Consider the following 9,406-nt stretch of genomic DNA (forward strand, 5'->3'; position numbering starts at 1 on the left):
GGGTTCCATCCCTGGCCTTGCTCAGTGGGTTGAGGATCCTGCGTTGCTGTGAGCTGTGATGTAGGTCACAGACATGGCTAGGATCTGGCGTGGCTGTGGCGTAGGCCAGCAGCTATAGCTCTGATTTGATGATTTGACCCCTAGCCTGGGACCCTCCATATGCCACGGGTGCAGCCCTAAAAGGACAGAAAGACAAAAAAAAAAAAAAAGAAGAAGCAAACCCACACAGTTTGTGACAAACTATTTTCAGACTTTTTCCTCTCTGCCCCGAAGCAGTTGCCCTCAGCAAGTGAAGCGAAGCCAGCAGGGCCTGGGAAGGGGGACAGGGGTGGGAGTTTTCCAGGGGAGGTGCAGACTTCTGAACACCTGCCAGGTGGAAGGACACCGGGAGAAGCTGGGGGCCTCCTGTCCTGGGCTAGACCTGCAGGGAGATGAGGGGAGCTGGCAGGTAAAGAGGGGCTGAGTCTGAGAGGGAGAAAATGAAGAGGGTTTTGCCTGAGGGGCACATGGATCACTGGGAAAGACACTGCCAGCAGGAAGGGAAGGATCGACTCATATTTGTGACCAAAGACCAGGAAACTCCAAGCAACACGGAGCTGGTGGCGGACAAGCCCAATGATCTATACGAGGAACACAGATGGACTGTGCCCAATGGTGACATCAACTGGAACTGCCATGTCTCGGAGGAGAATGGCCAGTGGCCCGTGTGGAGAACAGTTCGAGTCAGCCTTGTCGTGCTTCCACTACAGCAGGAGGAGGTCAAGGGGATGGACTGCGTAGACCAGTTCTGGGCCACGCAGGGGTGCAGGCAGACGGACTGGGACCTCTACCCCCAAGAGGAAGAGGAGGAGAGGCCGGCGGATCAGAAGAAACAGCTGCTGCTGAGGCCGCCACAACCAAAGAGGAGGAGGGGTCCAGCTAGTGAAGACGGGGCGCCAGCACGGGGCTCCAGCCTCCTGAGTAACCTGAACCTCTTGGAAACGCCTTTAGGTCCCTCTCCAGGAAAGTGTCTTTCCTTCTGTTGTTCTGTGAACTGTAATGTACAGAGTAGCTTATCGTGCTGATCACCGGTCTTGACTCCATAAGACATGCGGTTGTACACATGTGGGTCTCTCGGGAACCTATGACCTTATCGGCCACCATAGCCCCACTCCTGAATTCTCTTTTCATGCTGTCCTGGATTTTGCCACTTTAAAATAATGGGCTGAATAATCTCAGCAACCTGAAATCATTCTTCTTTTTTTTTTTTTTTTTTTTTTTTTTGCTTTTTAGGGCTGCACCTGTAGCCTATGGAAATTCCCAGACTAGGGGGTTGAATCAGAGCTGCAGCAACACCAGATCCTTAACCCACTGAGCCAGGCCAGAGATAAAAGCCACAACCTCATGGCTCCTAGTCAGATTGTTTCTGCTGTGCCACAACGGGAACTCCCCAGAAATCATTCTGAAAGTGTCTCTTGTGAGTGATGGAGTTATTATGATTCACTATGTCCCTTTACTAGGTGTTATACCCCACTGGAAAATGAAATTGAAACAAAACATCTTCCTTTAAGAATGCTGTAGTGGGCCTGGGCATATATCTGGACAAAACTTTCATTCAAATAGATGCACGCAACCCCTATGTTCACTGTAGCACTATTCACAATAGCCAAGACATGGAAACAACCTAAATGTCCACCCATAGATGAATGGATAAATAAGAGGTGGTATATACACAATGGAATACTACTCAGCCATAAAAAAGAACAAAATAATGCCACCTGCAGCAGCATGGATGGAACTAGAGACTCTCATACTAAGTGAAGTAAGTGAGAAAGAGAAAGACCAATACCATACAATATCACATATCTGGAATCTAATATATGGCACAAATGAACCTATCCACAGAAAAGAAACAAACTCATGCACAAGAACAGACTTGTGGTTGCTGAGATGGGGGAAGGAGTAGGTTGGACAGGGAGTATGGGGTTGTAGATGCAAACTATTGCCTTTGGGGTGAATAAGCAATGAGATTCTGCTGTACAGCCCAGGAACTATGTCCAGTCACTTGTGATAGAACATGATGGAAGATAATATGAGAAAAAGAATGTATATATGTATGCATAACTGGGTCACCTTGCTGTACAGCAGAAATTGACAGAACGCTGTAAATCAACTATAATAAAAACGTTTAAAAAATAAATAAAATACAAACAGCTAAATATTTTCTGGGGTGGGGGGAGAATGCTGGAGTGGAGCTGTGTGTCGCAGAAGAGGCAGGATGGCAGACCTGGAGTGTTTGGGGAAGCAGTGCTTCCCTCTTGATGCATTTGGCTTCTAGTTTTGCCATGAGCTCCAGGTTTTCTGTTTTTGGAACGCAGAGCTTTCTGAATCCCTTCATTCACGAAGGGATTCACCACAGCTCACGGCAACACCAGATCCTTAACCCACTGAGCAAGGGCAGGGACTGAACCCGCAACCTCATGGTTCCTAGTCGGATTCGTTAACCACTGCGCCATGACGGGAATTCCATGAAGGAATTATCTTTAAGTACTGATTACCATGTTAAACGGCCGTGCTCGTTTATACATTATGTGTATAGTGTGGACACACAAAGCATACCTCACATTTTATCACTTCTATCAGAATACCTTGCTCTGAACCACAGCTTTGCCCCTTTCCAGCCCTATGAGCAAATTACTTCAATATTCTGTGCCTCTGTGGCCTCACCTATAAAAAGGGGTGATGAATGTACCTATTTCACAGGGTTGTAGTGAGGTTATAACTACAAAACATTTTTAAAAGAGTAAGTGGTTGGTGTCTTATTACAACTATTTGTTATTACCACTATTTGCAGTTACCTCTAACGAAAAGGTTCTTCCTGCTTTCTCTGCAATTATTATTATTATTTTTTTTTTTTAGGGCCCCACCCAAAGCCTATGGAAGTTCCTAGGCTAGGGGTCAAATTGGAGCTACAGCTGCCGGCCTACGCCAGAGCCACAGCAACTCGAGATCCAAGCTGTGTCTGTGACCTCCACCACAGCTCACAGCAACACCAGATCCTTAACCCACTGAGCAAGCCAGGATTCAAACCTGCGTCCTCATGGATACTATTCGGACTTATTACCACTGAGCCACAACGAGAGCTCCTGTCTCTGCATTTTAACAGCCGAAAAGTCTCAGTCCAATTTTTGAGAGCCAGCTCAAAGGCCATTCCTTTCATGAATGTTTCTCATCATCCTAATCCAAAGAGATCTCTGTCTCCTTCTTCTGAAATCCTCACTATGGTTCCACAGCTCTGGATGGCAGGGACTTCCTCAGTCCTTTCCACCTCTACCCCAAGTAGAATAAAAAAAACACAGTAGACTTTCTTAACAAGCACTAGTTTAATTAAAAGCAATAAGCCTACCTCTCCCGACAAACGAAAGCTCTGGACCAGAGAGCTTCACTGATGACATCTACCAAACATTTAAAGAAATAACACACCAAACTCTTCCAAAAAACAAGAGGGAGCAATACCTCCTAACTTATCCTGTGAAGGTAGCGTTACCCTGATCTATGAGCGTATTTTCACATAAAAACGTGTACGTGAATGTTCAGAGCATCACTGTGGATAATGTTCTCAAATTAGGAAACAAGCCAAGTGTCCATCAAGTGATTCATGGATCAACTATCTGAGATATAGCCATACAATGAAATATTATCCAGCCATAAAAAGGAATGAGCACGGATTCGTGTTACAGCATGGATGAACTTTGAAGATATTATATTCAATGAAAGGAGCCAGATACGAAAGGCAACATAGAGTATGATTCCACTTATACTATGAAGCATCCAGAACAGGCAAGTCCACAGAGACAGAATGCACACTAGTGGTTGCCAGGGGCTGGAGGTGGGAATAAAGGGAGTGACTATTTGGGGGGCATAGAGAACGCCTTTTGGGGTGATGAAAATCTGGAATCAGATAGAAGTGATGGTTACACAAAAGGCAAATGTACTAAATGTTACTAAATTGTACACTTTAAAATGATTCATGGTTAATAGTATGTTATGTGAGTTTTATCTCTATAACAACGACAACAAAGGGCAATACGTTTCCTCTTGAATGAGGAACTATTACCCCTGCTTTCAGCGAACTTAGATTACGCCATCTTCATTGTCCAAAGAGGAAATTATCAAATTGCTTTTACTCATAATGAATCACTCTAAAACTTGGTAGCTTGAAACAAGAGTTAATAAGATACACCTGCACACCTATTAGAACGGCCAACCCCTGGAGCAATAACAATATCAAATGCTGGCAAGGGTGTGAAACAACAAACTCCCATTCATAGCTGGTGGGAATGCAAAAGGGCACAGCCGCTTTGGAAGACGATTTGGGAGCGTCTCACAAAACTAAAGATACTCCTTTCATAAGATCCAGCAAGCATGCTCCTTGGTATTTATCCAAAGGATCGAAAATTTGTGTCCACACAAAAGCCAGCACACAGATGTGTGTAGTAACTTTATTCATAATTGCCAAAACGTGTAGGTGACTAGGTAAAGAAATGGCAGTACCTCCAGAGAAAGGACTATTTAGCGCTAAAGTGAATGAGCTATCAAGCCATGAAAAGGCAAGGAGGAATCTTAAAAGGCTATTACTAAGTGAAAGAAGCCAATCTGAAGATGCTGCATGATGCCAACCATATGACATTCTGGAAAAAGCAACAAAGATAGTAAAAACCTCAGTGATTGCTCTCTTGGGGGTGGGTGGGGAGGGCAGGTAAGTAGGCAGAGCATAGAGAATTTTTAGGATAGTGAAAATACCCTGTGTGGTACCATAATGACGGATACACGTATGCATTCCTCCAAACCCACAGAATGTGCAAGATCAAGATTGAACTGTAATACAAACTATGGCCTTTGGGTGATTAGGATGTGTCAGTAAGGGGTCACTAATGGTAACGAATATTACCAGTCTGGTGGGGATATTCATAATGGGGAAGGCTGTGCATTTTGGGGGTAGGAGGTGTACGGGAAACTTTTTTTTTTTTTTTTTTTTTGCTTTTTATGGCCGCCCCCGCAGCATATGGAATTTCCCAGGGTAGGGGTCAAATCAGAGCTATAGCTGCCAGCCTGCACCACAGCCACAGCCACACCAGATCCAAGCCACATCTGCAAGCTACACCACAGCTCACAGCCACGCCGGATCCTTAACCCACTAAGGCCAGGGATCGAACCTGTGTCCTCATGGATAGAAGTCAGATTCGTTTCCGCTGCACCATGGTGGGAACTCCCGTAAGGGAAACTTCTGTAAGTTTTTAAACATTTTTTTAATGTTTAATAAGTGCCAGCACTTATTATTTCTCATACTTCCATGGGTTGAATAAATGATTCTCCTGGTCCGAGGCACCTCAGCTAGTGTTGGATGGTCTAGGATGACCTATCAGCTGGAAAAGTCCTCCACATGGTCGCTTAACCCTAAGAGGCTACCACAGGCTGGTACGCATAATGATATAAAGGTTCCCTGTAGAAAACTAGCACAAGCCTCAATCTGTGGTACTGTTCCAGTTACTGTTTGCATCACACATTCTATTGTCTCATTGTCAAAGGGAGTCACATAGCCAAGACTAGAGTCGGTATGGAAGGGACTTCCCAAGGGCATGCATACTGGGTGGGGAGAGTTTCCACAGCCATTTTTGGGATTTGTGAGGTTGTGTTTTTTTTTGTTTTTTTAGGGCTGCACCCAGAGAATATGGAAGTTCCCAAGCTAGGGGTCAAACTGCAGCTACAGCTGCTGGCCTACGCCACAGTCACAGCAATGCGGGATCTGAGCCACATTTGCAACGTATGCCACAGCTCACAGCAACACTGGATCCTTAACCACAGCAAGGCCAGGGATCGAATCCACATCTTCATGGATACTAGTCAGGTTCGTTTCCCCTGAGCTACAACAGGAACTCCTACTGCAGCCATTTTTGCAAATAAGCTACCAAAGTTAGGAAGAAGTCAACTATTTAAACCAAGACACGATCGCTGAGAGCCAAGCTAGAATGAGAAGTGCTGGGTACAAAACGGAAGCTCCTTGATTTGACTTGATATCACCAAGTCGTGCAGGAAATGGTCAGAAGAGACCTGAGGATCCCCATCCATTTGTGACCACAGAGCAGTTCCAGTTCTACATTATAGAACAGACTTCAGCTGTGGCCTCTCTAATGGAATATCCTTGTTTGGATTTGCTGTGTTTCTCTAAAGAGGTCCTGGGCCCAGTCTTATGGACATCAGGAGAAACAAGCAGACACGTTGGTTAGAACTGGTATTCTCCTTACTGCTTAAAATGAAAGGTTTTCCCATGTGCAAGAGTGAGGTCATTTAAGATCATACACAAGGAAGTTTTCATTGTGGCTCAGCAGGTTAGGAACCCAAGTAGTCTCCATGAGGATGCGGGTTCAATCCCTGGCCGTACTCAGTGGGTTAAGGATCCAGCGTTGCCACAAGCTACAGCATAGGTTACAGTTGCCGCTCAGATCTGGTGTTGCTGTGGCTATGGTGTAGGCTGGCATCTGCAGCTCTGATTCAACCCCTAGCCTAGGAACTTCCATATGCCATAGGTATGGTCCTAAAAAGAAAAAAAAATTAATTAAAAAAATGTTTCTGGTATAAAAAGCAAAAAAGAATGCTTTAAAAAAAAAAAAAGGTCATACACAAGAATGGAAGAGGCACACACAGATTATTTCCAAACACAGATATTTATATAAAGAATTTACATGGAGGAGGCAGGGAAGCCCAGAGAGTCAGCTCACCAGCCACCCTGAGTCTGGTTCTGATCGGTTCTGCCCCAACATTTACAGTACCCAGGGCCAGAATCCAGAAAGAGTCCCCCTATCAGGTGTGCCGATACTTGGAACTTATAAACAAGCAAACAAATTTAAAAGTACAATGAATTGCTTAATACTGCAACCATGTAAAACCACTGCACACACAGCCCCATTTGGGTGTCCACTGCAGAGACTAGAGCACAGAAAGAAGCAAGAAAATGAAGACAGAGCACTGCAGGGGAGCAACGCTTTGCTCTGCAAGAATGGCTGGTGGTCACGCTATCTGAGAGGGAAGATTTTGACAAGTGAACTGGCTTATCTCTTCTCTTACCTGAAGCCTTCTGCTGCTCAAATCTTCCCTGCCTTCCCAAGGGGCACCTGCTGTGATGTTGGCAAGGGCAACCCCTAAACCTTCACAGCTTTTGGACTCAGGTGTGTTTCCTTCCAAAGGCACAGGGCAGGAGAGGTGGAGAAGGACTTTCCCTTGAGGCATGAACTGTGTCTGTTTGTTTGTGGGTTTGGTTTTGGCCACACGCATGACCTCTGCAAGTTCCTGGGCTAGGGATGGAATCCGAGCCATAGCTGCAACCTACACCACAGCTGCAGCAATGCTAGATCCTGAACCCACTGTGCTGGGCAGTGCATCAAATCCACACCACCGCAGAGACAATCCCAGGTCCTTAACCTACTGCACCACAGCAGAAACTCCCTGTATTTGTCCCAAGAGTGGATGTTTAGCCTTGCAGGTCATGCTTCACCAGCCCTGAGTACCACATCCCAGGAGAGAGAGATGCCTTTGTGCTCTCTGATGAATTTGTCTAGTGTGTGTTTGGGATGGGAAGAGTGCTCCAAAGCATGGGGTTCAGGCAGTGTCGCCTCCTGTCGGGATCTTAAAGCAGGACCAGTCCTGGGGCTTTGAAAGTTGGCACATGTAAGTGATACCTGTTGTCTGCTACTGGGAGCAACAGTCCCAGGATGTCAACCTACTGCATGATTTGTGTCGGGGTTGCCTAAAGGACACAGCTTGCATGGGCACTGAATGGAACACTTTACTCACCCAGAGAAGAGACAGAGCAAGTTCAGCTTCAACAGTGCGTGTCCGTGCCCCCATGGCCAGTGGGTACCACCTTGCAGCTGACTTAGAGCAATGATCTGTACCCATCCTTCTTGGGCTACAAGGGAAGGGTCCCATTCCCTCCCCACCAGGAATGGATTTAATAGTGGGGTTGGCCTAGTGCCCTGTGTTACATGCTTCACCAAAACAAAAGGAGCCCACATTGAGTTCAGAACAGAGAAGGATAATCCCACCCACGACGATAAGCCCAGTACGGCTGTGCAGCTCTGTATCTCTGGGGAAAGAAGTGTTCCAGCCCCAAGGCCACTCTTCCGCAGCCATGATGGGGTTGAAAGACCCCATACACCAGATGCCTTTCCCAGTGGGATGTGCAGCTGGCCTGCGAGAGAACTTGATCCCTTGATCACCACCTCACCTTTGCTTAGGACAACAACCTGAACTGAAGGGACCTTCCTTCCTCGCCACATAGCCATCAGCCGAGGCCAGGCACCTGGGATGGTTTCACTTGGAAACTCAAAGAACAGCAACCAATGCAGGGAAGAACCCCCACCTCAGGCCTCACTCCTGAAAAGGGCTCTGAGCCTGGAATACCATCCTGAGACTTCAGGACCTGCCCAGGACGCAGACCCCTAACACCTGGAGTGATGAGAAAGGAGTGATGGGGGAGCTAAAAGTCACAGCAGAAAGTTCCCAGCGACGAAGTGCAGGTCTGATAATGAGGGGCTACCCCAGAGAAGGGACACCTTATCTCCAATATGCTGACCCTGGAAGAATAAAGTGCCATTCCGCCTATGCTAGATAAATGTGTTGTGCAAGCCTAGCTCACAGGATGTGGCAAGAGCAGTGTTTCAGGCAGACATGCCAGGGTATTTGGTATTTCTGTAAGAGAAGAAGTGGGGGAGTCGGCGGTGCTAGGCCGTATTGTGAAATGACTAAAGTAAGTGCTTTCTATAGTAAACACCTTATCTCATCTCACGAGCTGATGTCAGTGAGGTCCAAAGCCCAGTTTCTGGGGCCTGGTAAGTGCTCAGTGAGCCCCGGCTGTTGTTAGCATTGGCCCTGGCAGACCTCTGAGGCTGCAGAAGCTTAGGTGGAGACGCACAACCTGCCGGGCGAAGTAACTAAGAGAGCTGATGTGATTCTTCAGTGACACTTGGGGTCAGGGGAGGAAAAGTAACGACAGACTCAGGAAGTACACAAACGCCACTCACAAAGTGTTTTCTATGCTGAGGAAGCCTAGAAATGGAAGGATGTTGTAAAATCAGACATTTATGCCTCTGCTGTTTCTTTTGTGGAACAAATACGCATTTGGTCCTGAATCAGACACTGAACACCACTTCCACCCCGTCGGCCCCATCTCTTACACTGGCCACCACTACAGCAACCGGTCCTGCCCAGGCCTTGCCCAGCTCCACCTGGGCATCATCTCAGCACCCATGCATTATGCATCCCCTCTTTTCCTGTATCAGGGACCCTCTGGGGCTAGAATGGAGAATTCCTGCAGGAACCTATTTTGTACTCAGGCACTTGTGCAACCTGGAGGTACTGAACAAATACT

General features: G+C 46.7%; 1 pseudogene; it reads left to right on the top strand.

The window, feature by feature from the left end:
* The first annotated feature begins 506 nt into the window (after positions 1-506).
* Positions 507-922, top strand: LOC100517778 (mitochondrial intermembrane space import and assembly protein 40 pseudogene; annotated as a pseudogene).
* Positions 923-9,406: the final 8,484 nt, after the last annotated feature.

This window comes from Sus scrofa, chromosome 12 (genome assembly GCF_054392235.1).
Source record: "Sus scrofa isolate SSC_HxYL_T2T_F1_AM1 chromosome 12, Sscrofa_HxYL_maternal_Yorkshire_Landrace_v2.0, whole genome shotgun sequence".
NCBI lineage: Eukaryota > Metazoa > Chordata > Mammalia > Artiodactyla > Suidae > Sus > Sus scrofa.